General features: G+C 44.8%; 1 protein-coding gene across 1 annotated transcript in view; it reads right to left on the bottom strand.

Moving 5' to 3' along the window:
• R3HDM2 (R3H domain containing 2) overlaps nucleotides 1-17,343 on the bottom strand; it is a 91,756-nt gene extending 74,413 nt beyond the window's left edge. Inside the window, 1 exon segment of the mRNA XM_071456167.1 lies at nucleotides 17,228-17,343. The gene's annotated coding sequence lies outside the window, so the exon portion shown is untranslated.
• Nucleotides 17,344-18,640: the final 1,297 nt, after the last annotated feature.

Genomic DNA, 18,640 nt, shown 5'->3' with positions numbered 1-18,640 from the left:
ATTTGTGTACCCAGAAGTGCTGGAGGGCAGCAGAGAACAGCTGGAGCTGGGCTCAGGTGTGCCCAGGTGGGACATGAGGGCTTGAAAGGTGAAAGGATCTGAAAATGGAACCATGGAATGGTTTGGGTGGGAAGGGACCTTAAATTCATCTCATTCCACCTCCTTGCTGTATTTAAGAGATATAATACCACCAGAGATATAATACTAGGAGTATTTAAGAGATTTGGGTACCCAGAAGTGCTGGAGGGCAGCAGAGAACAGCTGGAGCTGGGCTCAGGTGGGACATGAGAGGGCTTGAAAGGGGAGGAAGGTGGAATCATGGAATGGTTTGGGTGGAAAGGGACCTTAAAGCCCATCTCATTCCACCCCCTTGCAGTATTTAAGAGATATAAAACTATCAGAGATATAATAATATGAGTTTTTAAGAGATTTGGGTACCCAGAAGTGCTGAGGACAGCAGAGAACAGCTGGGGCTGGGCTCAGGTGGGACATGAGGGCTTGAAAGGGGAGGAAGGTGAAGAAAGGATCTGAAAATGGAACCATGGAATGGTTTGGGTGGGAAGGGACCTTAAAGCCCATCTCATTCCACCCCCTTCCTGTATTTAAGAGATATAAAACTATCAGAGATATAAAACTATCAGAGATTTAATACTATCAGAGATTTAATACTATCAGGCTATTTAAGAGATTTTTGTAGGCAGAAGTGCTGGAGGGCAGCAGAGAACAGCTGGGGCTGGGCTCAGGTGTGCCCAGGTGGGACATGAGGGCTTGAAAGGGGAGGAAGGTGAAGAAAGGATCTGAAAATGGAACCATGGAATGGTTTGGGTCCATCTCATTCTACCTCCTTGCTGTATTTAAGAGATATAAAACTATCAGAGATATAATAATATGAGTATTTAGGAGATTTGGGTACCCAGAAGTGCTGGAGGGCAGCAGAGAACAGCTGGGGCTGGGCTCAGGTGAGACACGAGGGCTTGAAAGGTGAAAGAAAGGATCTCAAAATGGAATCATGGAATGGTTTGGGTCCATCTCATTGCACCCCCTTGCTGTATTTAAGAGATAATAACATTATCAGAGATATAAAACTATCAGAGATATAAAACTATCAGAGATATAAAACTATCAGAGTATTTAATATTATCAGAGTATTTAAGAGATTTGTGTGCTGGAGGGCTGCAGAGAACAGCTGGGGCTGTGGCTCAGGTGTGCCCAGGTGGGACATTCATTATCATTCATTATTTGCTTTTTACATTCTGTAAGTATCCTTTCTGTATCCTTTAGTATCGTATTTTTAATATATGATAGTATTATAAAGTATTAAATTAACTTTCTAAACACATGGAGTCAGATCCATCATTCCTCTCTGCCACGGGGTCCAGGGCACGAATATCAGAAACCACCCAGCCCCTCAATATCTGACCCTATGATAGCATATTTAATATATCACAGTCTATCATAGTATATTTAATATATCATAGACCCTATATTATATTCAATATATCATAGTCTGACTCTATCACAGTATATTTAATATATCATAGACTCTATGATAGTATATTTAATATATTGTAGTCTACAGCCCCTTTATCCCAGTTTGCCACTGAAGGAAATAAATGGAATTTCCAGGTTTTGCAGGAATGTTTTGGCAGATGGTTGAGCTCTCCCCTCCTCTCTCAGCATCAAAAATAGCCCCAGAAAAACACAGATTTTTCTCTGCTTCCTCGTGAGCAGCAATTCTGGCTTCCCAGAGACTTGTGAGAGGGGAAATTGCCATTAATGAGAAAATACAGAGTGAGTTTTTATAAGGAAAAATAAAATTAAAAACCTACTAACTCCAAACTTAGGGGTTTTCCATAAATATTTTTCAGTTTTCCCAAAAACACGAAAATAAATCCTGGTTTGCCAAGGACTTGTGAGAGGGGAAATTGCCACTAATAAGAAAATAGAGAGTGAGTTTTTATAAAGAAAATAAAATTGTATCACGTGAAGGTAATTAGAAATATTATAATAACTCCAGACTGAGAGGTTTTCCACAATTATTGTTGAGTTTTCCCAACAAACATGAAAATAAATCCTGGTTTCCCAAGGACTTGTGAGAGGGGAAATTGCCACTAATAAGAAAATAGAGAGTGAGTTTTTATAAGGAAAAATAAAATTATATTCCATGCAGGTAATTAATAACCTAATCACTCCAGACTGAGAGGTTTTCCACAATTATTGTTGAGTTTTCCCAACAAACATGAAAATAAATCCTGGTTTGCAAAGGACTTGTGAGATGGGAAATTGCCATTAATAAGAAAATAGAGAGTGAGTTTTTATAAAGAAAAATAAAATTAAAACCCTACTAACTCCAGACTTAGAGGTTTTCCATAAATATTTTTGGGTTTTCCCAACAAACACGAAAATAAATCCTGGTTTCCCAAGGACTTGTGAGAGGGGAAATTGCCACTACTGAGATGAGCTTTAAGGTTCCTCCCAAGCCAAAATTGGAATTTTTGGAGTCCTGGCATCCCACAATTCCCTGCTAAAAGGGAGTTGCTCTCTCCCAGTCACGTCCCAGCAGGAATTTGGGATTTTTCCCTGTTCTGGGAAGGTCTGTGAGGGGTTCAGGTCCATCCAGGCAGTGCCACCAATTCCATTCCCTGTCTGAAGCCAACCTGGAGGAGAAAAAACCCCAAATTTTGCCATTTTTGGGTCAAATCCCAACAGGATTGGGCTCAAAGCTCCTGATCCCTTTGAACAGAGGGGAGCGGGAAGCACAAAATCCCATTTCCCCACGGAATTTCCTGCCTGAAGCCTCCCTAAGAAAGGTCAATTCGGGGATGACGCCTTCCTGAACAAAGCGAATTTTGTGTCTAAACTCATCTCGGGAGAAATTAATTCCTCCAAGAAAATAAAAAATTGAAAAACTTCATTAAAAAAACAACAACTCCCAGGGAGCTGCTGTGCCGAGCGGGCCGGGCCTGCCCACGCTCGGCCGAAGCCGAAATTGTGAATTTCTGGGGAAGGAGGAGGAGCAGCAGCAGCGCTGACTCAGCCCCGGCTGCTCCTGGGGACGGACCCGAGCTCCCGATCCACGGCCCCGAGGGCCCCAGGGACTGCCCGTGCCTGGGGGGCCGTGGCTGGGCAGGGATGGAGCCCCTTCATCATCATCTTCATCATGGCTGGGGGGCCGTGGCTGGGCAGGGATGGAGCCCCTTCTTCATCTTCATCTTCCTCTTCTTCTTCCCACTCCCTTTCCCCTTCCTCTTTCTTTTTCCCCTTCCCCACTCCCTTTCCCCTTCCTCTTTCTTTTTCCCCTTCCCCATTCCCTTTCCCCTTTGTCTTTCTTTTCCTTTCTCCTTCTTCTTCTGCCTCCTCTTCTTCCCCTTTCTCTTCTTCCTGTTCCTTCCTCTTCCCCTTTCCCTTTTTCCTTCCCCTTCTCCTTTCCCTTCCACTTCTTCTTCCCCTTCCCCTTCCTTCTTCTTCCCTTTCCTTTCTCCTTCTTCTTCCCCTTCCCCTTTTTCCTTTCTCTTTCCCTTTCCCCTTCTCTTCACCTTCTTCCCCTTCTTTTCTCCCTTCCTCTTCTTCTTTTTCCTTTTCCTTCCTCTTCCCCTTCCCCTTTTTCTTTCCCCTTCTCTTTGCCTTCTTCCCCTTCTTTTCTCCCTTCCTCCTCTTCTTTTTCCTTTTCCTTCCCCTTTTTCTTTCCCCTTCTTCTTCCCTTTCCCCACTCCCTCTCTTTCCCCTTCATCTTCCCCTTCCTATTTCCCTTCCCCTTCTTCCTCCCTTCCTTCTTTCCCTTCCCCTTCTTCCTCCCTTTCTCTTTCCCCTTCCCCTTCTTCCTCCCTTTCTCTTTCCCCTTCCCCATTTCCTTTCCCCTTCTCTTCCACTTCTTCCCCTTCTTTCCCCCTTCCTCTTCTTCTTTCTCCTTTTCCTTCCTCTTCCCCTTTTTCTTTCCCCTTCTTCTTCCCCTTCCCCTCTCTTTCCCCTTCTTCTTCCCCTTCCTATTTCCATTCCCCTTCTTCCTCCCTTTCTTCTTCCTTTTCTTCTTCCCCTTCTCCTTCTTCTTCCCTTTCTCTTTCCCCTTCCCCATTTCCTTTCCCCTTCCTCTTCCCTTTCCCCTTCTCTTCCACTTCTTTCCCTTCTTTCCCCCTTCTTCTTCCTTCTCCTTTTCCTTCCTCTTCTCCTTTTTCTTTCCCCTTCTTCTTCCCCTTCCCCTTCTTCCTCCCTGTCTTCTTCCTTCTTTCCCTTCTCCTTCTTCTTTTCTTTCTCTTTCCCCTTCCCCATTTCCTTTCCCTTCTCCTTCCCCATTCCTCTTCCCCTTCTTCTTTTTCCCTTTCCTTCCTCATCCCTTTTTCCTCTCCCTTCCTCTTTCCCTTCTTTCCTTTTCCTTCCCCTTCCCTTTTTTTTTCTCCTTCACCTTCTTCTTCCCCTTCCCCTTTTTCCTTTTCCTTCCCCTTCTCCTTTCCCTTTCCCCTTCTCTTCGCCTTCTTCCCCTTCTTTCCCCCCTTCCTCTTCTTCTTTTTCCTTTTCCTTCCCCTTCCCCTTTTTCTTTCCCCTTCTTCTTCCCCTTCCCTTTCTTCCTCCCTGTCTTCTTCCTTCTTTCCCTTCTCCTTCTTCTTTCCTTTCTTTCCCCTTCCCCATTTCCTTTCCCCTTCCTCTTCCCTTTCCCCTTCTCTTCTCCCTCCCCATTCCCATTCCTCTTCCCCTTCTTCTTTTTCCCTTTCTTTCCTCATCCCCTTTCCCTTTTTCCTGCCCCTCCCTCTTTCCCTTTTTTCCTTTTCCTTCCCCTTTTTCTTCTCCTTCACCTTCTTCTTCCCCTTCCCCTTTTTCCTTTCCCTTCCCCTTCTCCTTTCCCCTTCTCTTCACCTTCTTCCCTCCCTTCCTCTTCTTCTTTTTCCTTTTTCTTCCTCTTCCTCTTCCCCTTCTTCTTCCCCTTCCCCTCTCTTTCCCCTTCTTCACCTTCCTATTTCCCTTCCCCTTCTTCCTCCCTTCCTTCTTTCCCTTCTCCTTCTTCTTCCCTTTCTCTTTCCCCTTCCCCATTTCCTTTCCCCTTCCTCTTCCCTTTCCCTTCTCCTTTCCCCTTCTCTTCTCCTTCCCCATTCCCCATTCCTCTTCTTCCATTTTCCCTTTTTCCTTTTCCTTCCTCATCCCCTTTCCCTTTTTCCTGCCCCTCCCTCTTTCCCTTCTTTCCTTTTCCTTCCCCTTCCCTTTTTTCTTCTCCTTCACCTTCTTCTTCCCCTTCCCCTTTTTCCTTTCCCTTTCCCCTTCTCTTCCACTTCTTCCCCTTCTTTTCCCCCTTCCTCTTCTTCTTTTTCCTTTCCCTTTCCCTTCCTCTTCCCCTTTTTCTTTCCCCTTCTTCTTTGCCTTCTTCCCCTTCTTTTCTCCCTTCCTCTTCTTCCTTTCCCTTCCTCTTCCCTTTCTCTTCTCCTTTCCCCTTCTCTTCTTCCTCTCCATTCCCTTTCCCCTTCCTCTCCTTTTTCCCTTTCCTTCCTCATCCCCTTTCCTTTTTTCCTGCCCCTTCCTCTTTCCCTTTTTTCCTTCCCCTTCTTCTTCTCCTTCTTTTTCCCCTTCCCCTTTTTCCTTTTCCTTCCCCTCTTTCCTTCCCCTTTTCCTTCCCCTTCTTTTTCCCCCCCTTTTCCCCACCCTGAGCCCCCACATCTCCCTCAGAATTCCCCAGACCCTTTTCCTGCTGCTCCAGCCCTTCCCAGCCTCCCCTCTCCTCCTCCAGATCCACTCCTGGAGCTCTCTGACCTTTTTAAGTTTTTACCAACAAAAAAAAAATCCAAAATCCATCCTTTAAAACAAAAATAAAATAAAAATATTCAGACCAAAGCAGGAGCTGAATCCACCTTGTCCCACACTTTTGTTTCCTTCCAACATTTCCCACTTTTATTCCCTTGGGATATTCCCCTGCAGCCACGGTGAGAGGCTCAGGGTCATCCCAACAGGTTTAAAACATCGGAATTTGGCTTTCAAGCTCTGCTGGAGCCAGAAATGGATATTTGGGAAGAGTTTAAGGCAAAGAAAAGCAACCTTGGCACAGGAATGCAGGGGAAGCACCAGCAGCCCTAAATATTGGCAAGATCGGTTGATTCAGTCTCTATTTAGCCAAAAAAAACCAAAAAAAAAAGACTTTAAAAAAGTCTTCAAGGTGCCAAGCTGTGTTCCCTGCTGCGAATTATTTGGGAATAACTCAGTGAGTGACTGAGGTGGGAGGAGAGCTCCTAAATCTGCTCGGAAAGTTTGGCCACTGATCCCTCTGAGGTGCCCCTGGGGCAGGCACCTCCTCCTTGCAAACAATTCAAACCCAATCAATTTATTCCAATTAATCTCGGTTTTAATTCAGATTAAATGAGATAACGAGGCTGGGGCTGGGAGCAGTGGTTTAGGCACCTCCAAGGGGTGATTTAGGCACCTTCCCCCCTTAAAATCAGGGGTTTGGAATAGCAGTAAATAAAATTTAGCAGCACAAGTGGCAGCAAATAATTAAAATCCAATCAATTTATCCCAATCAATCTGGTTTAATTTATATTAAATGAGATAACAAGGCTGGGAGCAGTGGTTTAGGCACCTCCAAGGGGTGATTTAGGCACTTTCCCCCCCATAAAATCAGGGGTTTGGAATAGGATAAATATAATAGATAATAGAATAATTATTAATATAATAGATATTAATATAATAGAATAAATATTAATAAATATAATAGATAATAGATAAATATAATAGATAATAGAATAATTCAAACCCAATCAATTTATTCCAATTAATCTGGTTTAATTTATATTAAATGAGATAATGAGGCTGGGAACAGTGATTTAGGCACCTCCAAGGGGTGATTTAGGCACTTTCTCCCCCATAAAATCAGGGTTTGGAATAGCAGCAAATAATTCAAACCAAATCAATTTATTCCAATTAATCTGGGTTTTAATTCAGATTAAATAACGAGGCTGGGAGCAGTGGTTTAGACACCTCCAAGGGGTGATTTAGGCACTTTCCCCCTATAAAATCAGGGTTTTGGAATAGCAGCAAATAATTCAAACCCAATCAATTTATTTCAATTAATCTGGTTTAATTTATATTAAATGAGACAATGAGGCTGGGAACAGTGATTTAGGCACCTCCAAGGGGTGATTTAGGCACTTCCCCCTCTCTAAAATCAGGGGTTTGGAATAGGAGCAAATAATTCAAACCCAATCAATTTATTCCAAATAATCTGGGTTTTAATTCAGATTAAATAACGAGGCTGGGAGCAGTGGTTTAGGCACTTTCCCCCCCATAAAATCAGGGGTTTGGAATAGCAGTAAATTAAATTTAGCAGCACAAGTGGCAGCAAATCATTGAAACCCAATCAATTTATTCCAATTAACCTGGTTTAATGTTTAATTTCTATTAAATGAGACAACGAGGCTGGGAGCAGTGGTTTAGGCACCTCCAAGGGCTGATTTAGGCACTTCCCCCTCTCTAAAATCAGGGGTTTGGAATAGCAGCAAATAATTCAAACCAAATCAATTTATCCCAATTAATCTGGTTTAATGTTTAATTTATATTAAATGCGATAACGAGGCTGGGAGCAGTGGTTTAGGCACCTCCAAGGGGTGATTTGGGCACCTTCCCCCCTGAAAATCAGGGGTTTGGAATAGCAGTAAATTAAATTTAGCAGCACAAGTGGCAGCAAATAATTCAAACCCAATCAATTTATTCCAATTAATCTGGGTTTTAATTCAGATTAAATAATGAGGCTGGGAGCAGTGGTTTAGGCACCTCCAAGGGGTGATTTAGGCACCTTCCCTCCATTAAATCAGGGTTTTGGAATAGCAGCAAATAATTCAAACCCAATCAATTTATTCCAATTAATCTGGTTTTTAATTCAGATTAAATGAGATATTGAGGCTGGGAGCAGTGGTTTAGGCACCTCCAAGGGGTGATTTAGGCACTTTCCCCCCCATAAAATCAGGGGTTTGGAATAGCAGTAAATTAAATTTAGCAGCACAAGTGGCAGCAAATCATTCAAGCCCAATCAATTTATCCCAATTAATCTGGTTTAATGTTTAATTTATATTAAATGAGATAAAGAGGCTGGGAGCAGTGGTTTAGGCACCTCCAAGGGGTGATTTAGGCACTTCCGCCCCACAAAATCAGGGTTTGGAATAGGAGCAAATAATTCAAACCCAATCAATTTATTTCAATTAATCTGGTTTAATTTATATTAAATGAGACAATGAGGCTGGGAACAGTGATTTAGGCACCTCCAAGGGGTGATTTAGGCACCTTCCCCCCATTAAATCAGGTGTTTGGAATAGCAGCAAATAATTCAAACCCAATCAATTTATTCCAATTAATCTGGGTTTTAATTCAGATTAAATAACGAGGCTGGGAGCAGTGGTTTAGGCACTTTCCCCCCCCATAAAATCAGGGGTTTGGAATAGCAGTAAATTAAATTTAGCAGCACAAGTAGCAGCAAACAATTCAAACCCAATCAATTTATCCCAATTAATCTGTTTAATTTATATTAAATGAGACAACAAGGCTGGTAACAGTGGTTTAGGCACCTCCAAGGAGTGATTTAGGCACCTTCCCTCCATTAAATCAGGGTTTTGGAATAGGAGCAAATAATTCAAACCCAATCAATTTATCCCAATTAATCTGGGTTTTAATTCAGATTAAATAACGAGGCTGGGAGCAGTGGTTTAGGCACCTCCAAGGGGTGATTTAGGCACTTTCCCCCTATAAAATCAGGGTTTTGGAATAGCAGCAAATAATTCAAACCCAATCAATTTATTTCAATTAATCTGGTTTAATTTATATTAAATGAGACAATGAGGCTGGGAACAGTGATTTAGGCACCTCCAAGGGGTGATTTAGGCACCTTCCCCCCCATAAAATCAGGGGTTTGGAATAGCAGCAAATCATTCAAACCCAATCAATTTATCCCAATTAATCTGGGTTTTAATTCAGATTAAATAACGAGGCTGAGAGCAGTGGTTTAGGCACTTTCTCCCCTATAAAATCAGGGGTTTGGAATAGCAGTAAATTAAATTTAGCAGCACAAATGGCAGCAAATAATTCAAACCCAATCAATTTATCCCAATTAATCTGGTTGTTAATTCAGATTAAATAACGAGGCTGAGAGCAGTGGTTTAGGCACTTTCTCCCCCATAAAATCAGAGGTTTGGAATAGCAGCAAATTAAATTGAGCAACAAAAATGGCAGCAAATAATTCAAATCCAATCAATTTATCCCAATTAACCTGGTTTAATGTTTAATTTATATTAAATGAGACAACGAGGCTGGGAGCAGTGGTTTAGGCACCTCCAAGGGGCAATTTAGGCACTTTCCCCTCTCTAAAATCAGGGGTTTGGAATAGCAGCAAATAATTCAAACCAAATCAATTTATCCCAATTAATCTGGTTTAATGTTTAATTTATATTAAATGCGATAACGAGGCTGGGAGCAGTGGTTTAGGCACCTCCAAGGGGTGATTTGGGCACCTTCCCCCCTGAAAATCAGGGGTTTGGAATAGCAGTAAATTAAATTTAGCAGCACAAGTGGCAGCAAATAATTCAAACCCAATCAATTTATTCCAATTAATCTGGGTTTTAATTCAGATTAAATAATGAGGCTGGGAGCAGTGGTTTAGGCACCTCCAAGGGGTGATTTAGGCACCTTCCCTCCATTAAATCAGGGTTTTGGAATAGCAGCAAATAATTCAAACCCAATCAATTTATTCCAATTAATCTGGTTTTTAATTCAGATTAAATGAGATATTGAGGCTGGGAGCAGTGGTTTAGGCACCTCCAAGGGGTGATTTAGGCACTTCCCCCTCTCTAAAATCAGGGTTTTGGAATAGCAGCAAATAATTCAAACACAATCAATTTATTCCAATTAATCTGGTTTTAATTTATATTAAATGAGATAACAAGGCTGGGGCTGGGAGCAGTGGTTTAGGCACCTCCAAGGGGTGATTTGGGCACTTTCCCCTCTCTAAAATCAGGGGTTTGGAATAGGAGCAAATAATTCAAACCAAATCAATTTATTCCAATTAATCTGGGTTTTAATTCAGATTAAATAACGAGGCTGAGAGCAGTGGTTTAGGCACCTCCAAGGGGTGATTTAGGCACTTTCCCCCCCATAAAATCAGGGGTTTGGAATAGCAGTAAATTAAATTTAGCAGCACAAATGGCAGCAAATAATTCAAAGCCAATCAATTTATCCCAATTAATCTGGGTTTTAATTCAGATTAAATAACGAGGCTGGGAGCAGTGGTTTAGGCACCTCCAAGGGGTGATTTAGGCACTTTCCCCCTATAAAATCAAGGGTTTGGAATAGCAGTAAATTAAATTTAGCAGCACAAGTGGCAGCAGTGCTGCAAGGGGAACCAGGGGGATCCGGTGTCACAGCTGGAAGGAGGGGCTGGCCCTGGGTGCTCTCCCTGCTCCTAACTCAGGAATTCAACCAAAATAAAAGAGAAAAAGCAGCAAATTCAATTTATTCCCCATCCAGGTCAGTCCCTCTGGTCAGGGAATCCTGCAATGGGTTGGGAGGGATTTTAAAGCTCAAAATTGTGAAGTTCAAAACTTTAAAGTTTAAAGTTTCACCATCCCTGCTCCAAGTTCTGTCCAACCTGGCCCTGGACAATTCCAGGGATCTTCAATTCCCTCCAACCCCTCTTCTTAATTCTCTTTCAACATTATTTTGTTCTACAAATTTCTATTTTGTTCTACAAATTTCATTATTTTGTTCTACAATTTCTAAATCAGCATTTTTTATCTCAAGGTTTGTACACAGGTTTGGAGAATTGGAGAATTCTCTAAAATTCATTTCCTACACTTGGAAATTCACCCAAAAAAAGAAAACAGCAGCTCCTTCCCACCCAGGTCAGTCCCTCTGACCAGGGAATTCTGCAATAATTTGGGTTGGGAGGGATTTTAAAATTCCAAACTTTAAAGCTCGAAACTTTAAAGCTCCAAACTTCAAGTTTTAAAAGTTAAAGTTCCACCATCCCTGCTCCAAGCTCTGTCCAACACTGGACACTTCCAGGGATCTTCAATTCCTTCCAACCCCTCTCCTTATTCTTATTTCAACATTATTTTATTCCATGGCATTTCTAAATCAGCATTTTTTATCTCAAGGTTTGTACACAGGTTTGGAGAATTGGAGAATTCTCTAAAATTCATTTGGAAATTCATCCAAAAACAAGAAAACAGCAGCTCCTCCCCATCCAGGTCAGTCCCTCTGATCAGGGAATTCTGCAATAATTTGGGTTGGGAGGGATTTTAAAATTCCAATTTCACCATCCCTGCTCCAACCTGGCCCTGGACACTTCCAGGGATCTTCAATTCCTTCCAACCCCTCTTCTTAATTCTTATTTCATTATTTTATTCCATGGCATTTCTAAATCAGCTTTTTTTATCTCAAGGTTTGTACACAGGTTTGGAGAATTGGAAAATTCTCTAAAATTCATTTGGAAATTCATCCAAAAAAGAAAACAGCAGCTCCTTCCCATCAAGGTCAGTCCCTTTGATCAGGGAATTCTGCAATAATTTGGGCTGGGAGGGATTTTAAAATTCCAATTTCACCATCCCTGCTCCAACCTGGCCTTGGACACTTCCAGGGATCTTCAATTCCTTCCAACTCCTTATTCTTATTTCAACATTATTTTATTCCATGGCATTTCTAAATCAGCATTTTTTATCTCAAGGTTTGTACACAGGTTTGGAGAATTTGAAAATTCTCTACAAATTCATTTGGAAATTCATCCAAAAAAGAAAACAGCAGCTCCTTCCCATCCTGGTCAGTCCCTCTGATCAGGGAATTCTGCAATAATTTGGGTTGGGAGGGATTTTAAAATTCCAAACTTTAAAGCTCCAAACTTCAAGTTTTAAAGCTCCAAGTTCCACCATCCCTGCTCCAAGTTCTGTCCAACACTGGACAATTCCAGGGATCTTCAATTCCTCCCAACCCCTCTTCTTAATTCTTATTTCATTATTTTATTCCATGGCATTTCTAAATCAGCATTTTTTATCTCAAGGTTTGTACACAGGTTTGGAGAATTGGAGAATTCTCTAAAATTCATTTGGAAATTCACCCAAAAAAAGAAAACAGCAGCTCCTTCCTATCTAGATGAGTTTTCCCAGCCCTTCTGACCAGGGAATTCTGCAATAATTTGGGTTGGAAAGAATTTTAAAATTCCAATTTCACCATCCCTGCTCCAACCTGGCCTTGGACACCTCCAGGGATCTTCAATTCCTTCCAATTCCTTATTCTTATTTCAACATTATTTTATTCCATGGCATTTCTAAATCAGCATTTTTTATCTCAAGGTTTGTACACAGGTTTGGAGAATTGGAGAATTCTCTAAAATTCATTTGGAAATTCATCCAAAAACAAGAAAACAGCAGCTCCTTCCCATCCAGGTCAGTCCCTCTGATCAGGGAATTCTGCAATGATTTCGGTTGGAAAAGATTTTAAAATTCCAATTTCACCATCCCTGCTCCAACCTGGCCTTGGACACCTCCAGGGATCTTCAATTCCTTCCAACCCCTCTCCTTATTCTTATTTCAACATTATTTTATTCCATGGCATTTCTAAATCAGCATTTTTTATCTCAAGGTTTGTACACAGGTTTGGAGAATTGGAGAAATTCTCTAAAATTCATTTCCTACAATCAGAAATTCACCCAAAAAAAGAAAACAGCCATCCATGTGAATTCCTCATGCCCCTCTAACCTGGGAATTCTGCAATAATTTGGGTTGGGAGGGATTTTAAAATTCCAATTTCACCAACCCTGCTCCAACCTGGCCTTGGACACCTCCAGGGATCCTCAATTCCTTCCAGCCCCTCTGCTTAATTCTTATTTCAACATTATCTTATTCCATGGCATTTCTAAATTAGCATTTTTCATCTCAAGGTTTGTGCACAGGTTTGGAGAATTGGAAAATTCTCTACCAATTCATTTAGAAATTCCCCCAAAAAAGAAAAAGCAGCGCCTTCCCATCCAGGTCAGTCCCTCTGATCAGGGAATTCTGCAATGATTTGGGTTGGGAGGGATTTTAAAATTCCAATTTCACCATCCCTGCTCCAACCTGGCCCTGGACACTTCCAGGGATCTTCAATTCCTTCCAGCCCCTCTTCTTAATTCTTATTTCAACATTATTTTATTCCATGGCATTTCTAAAGTAGCATTTTTTATCTCAAGGTTTGTACACAGGTTTGGAGAATTGGAGAATTCTCTAAAATTCATTTCCCACACTTGGAAATTCACCCAAAAAAAGAAAACAGCAGCTCCTCCCCATCCAGGTAAGTCCCTCTGATCGGGGAATTCTGCAATAATTTGGGTTGGAAAGGATTTTAAAATTCCAATTTCACCATCCCTGCTCCAACCTGGCTCTGGACACTTCCAGGGATCTTCAATTCCTTCCAACTCCTCTTTAAAATTAAAAAATTCCTGTGAGACTCAGCACTCCCCACCCCAGCATTCAGCAGAACCCCAAATCCTCACTCCACAAATTCCCAAAATTCCCACTCTGGACCTTTTGTTTTTTGGGAAACTCAAATGGAAGGCAGAAATTTTAAATTAATTTAAATTAATAGGGAGGGAGGGAGGTGGAGCCCCGGTTTGAGCCCAGGAAATTCAAGTGGAAGGCAGAAATTTTAAATTAATTTAAATTAAGAGGGAGGAAGGTGGAGCTCAGATTTGAGCCCAGGAAAGTCAAATGGAAAGCAGGAATTTTAAATTAATTTAAATTAAGAGGGAGGGAGGTGGAGCTCAGATTTGACCCAGGAAATTCAAGTGGAAGGCAGAAATTTTAAATAAATTTAAATTAAGAGGGAGGTAGAATTGACATTTGAGCCAGAAAACTCGAATGGAAGGCAGGAATTTTTAAATTAATTTAAATTAAGAGGGAGGAAGGTGGAGCTCAGATTTGAGCCAGGAAACTCAAGTGGAAGGCAGGAATTTTAAATTAATTTAAATTAATAGGGAGGGAGGGAGGGAGGTGGAGCCCAGGTTTGAGCCCAGGAAATTCAAGTGGAAAGCAGAAATTTTTAAATTAATTTAAATTAAGAGGGAAGGAGGTGGAGCTCAGATTTGAGCCCAGGAAATTCAAGTGGAAGGCAGAAATTTTAAATTAATTTAAATTAAATTGTTCAGGAAGGAGCACCAAGGATTTTGGTGATGTTTTCTTCTCACAGCTCCAGCAGAAGCTCAGGAGCACAAATTTCCACCAGCACATTTCAAACAGACCCGAGGATGCTTTAATTAACACTTTAATTACCATAACTCACCTACAGCACCTCCTGCCAGGGACAGAAACAGCTCTGACCCTCAGCACAAATTCCAGGTACCAAAACCAGAATCCCTGGGAGGATTTAAAGGATTTAAACCAAAAAAAAAACCAAAAATGCACAAATTTTTATCAGCACATTTCAAATAGACCCAAGGATGCTTTAATTAACACTTTAATTACCATGAACTCCTGAAACAGCTCTGACCCTCAGCACAAATTCCTGCAGGTACCAAAATCAGAATCCCTGGGAGGATTTAAAGGATTTAAACCAAAAAAAAATTTTAAAAAACTGCACAAATTTCCACCAGCACATTTCACAGACCCGAGGATGCTTTAATTAACACTTTAATTACCATAACTCACCTTTAAATCCTCCTACCAGGGATAGAGAACCAACTCTGACCCTCAGCCCAAATTCCTGTAGGTACCAAAATCAGAATCCCTGGGAGGATTTAAAGGGTTTAAACAAAAAAAAAATTTTAAAAAACTGCACAAATTTCCACCACCACATTTCACAGACCTGAGGATGCTTTAATTAACACTTTAATTACCATAACTCATCTACAGCACCTCCTGCCAGGGACAGAAACAAATCTGACCCTCAGCACAAATTCCAGGTACCAAAACCAGAATCCTCAGGAGGATTTAAAGAAAAAAACCCCAAAAAACTGCACAAATTTTTACCAGCACATTTCACAGACTCAAGGATGCTTTAATTAACACTTTAATTACCAAGAACTCACCTTTAAATCCTCCTACCAGGGACAGAGAAACAGCTCTGACCCTCAGCCCAAATTCCTGCAGGTACCAAAATCAGAATCCCTGGGAGGATTTAAAGGGTTTAAGCCAAAAAAAAATTTTAAAAAACTGCACAAATTTCCACCAGCACATTTCACAGACCTGAGGATGCTTTAATTAACACTTTAATTACCATAACTCACCTACAGCACCTCCTGCCAGGGGACAGAAACAGCTCTGACCCTCAGCACAAACTCCTGCAGGTACCAAAACCAGAATCCTCAGGAGGATTTAAAGGATTTAAACCAAAAAAAAACCCCAAAACTGCACAAATTTCTACCAGAACATTTCAAATAGACCCAAGGATGCTTTAATTAACACTTTAATTACCATCAACTCCTGCCAGGGACAGAGAAACAGCTCTGACCCTCAGCACAAATTCCTGCAGGTACCAAAATCAGAATCCCTGGGAGAATTTAAAGGATTTAAACAAAAAAAAAATTTAAAAATCTCCACAAATTTCTACCAGAACATTTCACAGACCCAAGGATGCTTTAATTAATACTTTAATTACCATGAACTCCTGACACAACTCTGACCCTCAGCCCAAATTCCAGGTACCAAAACCAGAATCCTCAGGAGGATTTAAAGAAAAAGACCCCACAAAACTGCTCAAACTTCTAGCAGAACATTTCACAGACCCAAGGATGCTTTAATTAACACTTTAATTACCATCAACTCCTGCCAGGGGACAGAAACAACTCTGACGCTCAGCCCAAATTTTGGTACCTGCAAAATTCCAAATTTTGCAGGTAACAAAATCAGAATCCCTGGGAGGATTTAAACCAAAAAAAAAAAAACCAAAATAATATAATATTTTTATGGATCCCATCAGCACTAAACCAGCTGGGCACTCTAAACCAGCACCTTCCCAGCTGCTGGGAGATCCCAGATTGGGAATAATTCCCGGGAAAAGGGGAATTGCCTTCGGGAAAAGGGGAATCGCCCCCGGGAAAAGGGGAATCACCTCTGGAAAAAGGGGAATTACCCCCGGGAAAAGGGGAATCGCCCCAGGGAAAAGAGGAATCACCCCCGGGAAAAGGGGAATCGCCCCTGGGAAAAGGGGAATCGCCTCCAGGAAAAGGGGAATCAGCCTCGGGAAAAGGGGAATCAGCCTCTGGAAAAAGGGGAATCGCCTCCGGGAAAAGGGGAATCGTCTCCAGGAAAAGGGGAATCGCCCCCGGGAAAAGGGGAATCGCCTCTTGAAAAAGGGGAATCGCCTCCAGGAAAAGGGGAATCATCCACAGGAAAAGGGGAATCGCCTCAGGAAAAGGGGAATCACCTTCGGGAAAAGGGGAATCGCCCACGGGAAAAGGGGAATCGCCTCCGGGAAAAGGGGAATCATCCACGGGAAAAGGGGAATCATCCACGGGAAAAGGGGAATCAGCCTCGGGAAAAGGGGAATCGCCTCCGGGAAAAGGGGAATCGCCCTCGGGAAAAGGGGAATCGCCTCCAGGAAAAGCCTTTCAGAGCCATCACGTTGTGCATGAGGACACCAGAGCATCGCCCGTGGCCCCGGTGCCCGCGGCTCTCGGGCTCCACGTGCTCTGGGCAGCGGCTCCGTGAGAGCCTCCGAGCACCGCCGGGAGCAGCGGAGAGCGGGCACCGAGAGGGGCACGGCGGGAACCGGGGCTGGACCCCGAGAGAGGCAGAGAAGGAACCGGACCCGGAGATGGGACGGAGCCGGACCCCGAGAGCGGCGGGACGGGAACCGGACCCCGAAAGGGGCAGAGCAAGAACGGGACCCAGAGAGGCGCAGGACGGAACCGGGGCCGGACGGGAGCCGGACCCAGAGAGGCGCAGGACGGGAACCGGACCCCGAGAGGCGCCGGGCGGGAACCGGGGCCGGACCCCGAGAAGGGCAGGACGGGAACCGGGCACCGAGAGCTCCCCGAGAGAGGAGATCAGAAACCGACCCCCGAGAGCGGCGGGGCAGGAGCCGAATCCCGCGGCGAGCGACCCCGAGGGAGGCAACCCCGGGCCGGGAACCATGCCCGGGAACAGCCCCGGGAAGCATCCCCGGGAGCAGCCCCGGGCCGGGAACCACCCCCGCGGCGGAAGGAGCGGTCACCCCGCGGTTGGGTCCCCGCCGTGCCCGGTGCCCCGCGATCCCCACGTTACCCCCAGCCCCGCTCCCCCCACCCCGCCCCCGCCGCACTTACCGGGACCGGGCCGCGCCGGGCCGGGCCCTGCGCCGCGGGGCCGCCGCCGCCACCCCGGGCCGGGCCGGGCCTGGGCCAGCCCTGCGGGGTGGGGCGGGATGGGGATGGGGAGGGGGGGGAGGGGAGGGTGACCGGAACGGGGAAAAACGGGAAAGAAACGGGAAAAAAAAAAAAGGGAAAGAGGAGGCGGCCCCTCCCCCGCGGCGTGCGCGCTGCGTCAACGCGCCGTGCGCGCTGCGTCATCATCCTGCGCCCGCTGCGCCCGCGTTGCTGTGGCAACCGGAGGGACGCTACGCGGGAGGGGCGTGGGGCGCCCCCTGGCGGCGCGGAGGGAGCGGGGGCGCCTTTTATGGAAATGGGCGTGGCGTGGGCGGGGTTATGAGCAGGCTCCGCCCAGCAGGTGCGGTGGGAGTTCGGCTCCGCCCCCTCGGGGATCCCGCATGGCCCGGGGTCCTCCGACCCCGGAGGTCCCGAATTCACCAGGGATCCCAAATTCACCTGGGGTCCCAAATCTCCTCTGGGGTCCCAAATCTCCTCTGGGGTCCCGAATTCACCTGGGGTCCCAAATTCACCCGGGGTCCCAAATTCACCTGGGGTCCCAAATCTCCTCGGGCATCCCGAATTCACCAGGGGTCCCGAATTCACCCGGGATCCCAAATCTCCTCTGGGGTCCCGAATTCACCAGGGGTCCCGAATTCTCCAGGGGTGTCACATCACCAGGGATCCCACATCCTGCAGGATCCTCTGTCCCCCAGTATCCCAAATTCCGAAGGAATCCCACATTTCCCTGGGGGTCCCACATCACCAGAGGCTCTACAGTTCCCAGGATCCTCCATCCTCAGGGATCCCAAATTTCCCAGGGGTCCCACATCACCAGGGATCCCAAATTCCCCAGGGGATCCCAAATTCCCCCAGAATCCCACAGCTCCCCAGGAAACTCACATCACCGAGGATCCCAGATCCCCCCCGGATCCTCCATCCCCAGGGATCCCAAATTCCCCAGGGGTCCCAAATTCCCCAGGGATCCCAAATTCCCCCGGAGGTCCCAAATTCCCCAGGGATTCTCCATCCCCGGGCGCCCCACATCCATGGACACCCCTCATTCCAAGGGATCGCTCATTCCCCCCATGGATCCCTCATCCCCCAGAGAACCCCCTCCCACCTGGAATTCCCTTTCTCTGAGTCTCCCCCATTGGTCAGGATCTCCAATTTTCAGATTTCTCCACCTCCAACCACTCCTCGACCCCCCAAAATCCCCCTTCCCCGACCTCCAGAGATCCCCTCACCCTCGGGGATCCCCCATTGGTCGGGATCTCCCATCTCCACCTCCAAAGAGCCCTCGGCTCCCCCAAAATCTCCTTCTCTGAGCATCCCCAGAGATCCCCAGAGATGCCCCCGCCCTCGGGGATCCCC

Source organism: Agelaius tricolor, unplaced genomic scaffold, assembly GCF_023055355.1.
Source record: "Agelaius tricolor isolate 1412-34295 unplaced genomic scaffold, bAgeTri1.0.p SCAF_55, whole genome shotgun sequence".
NCBI classification, from domain to species: Eukaryota; Metazoa; Chordata; class Aves; order Passeriformes; family Icteridae; genus Agelaius; species Agelaius tricolor.
The sequence above is the reverse complement of the archived record's forward strand: the minus strand, read 5'-3'. Positions and strand labels throughout refer to the sequence as shown.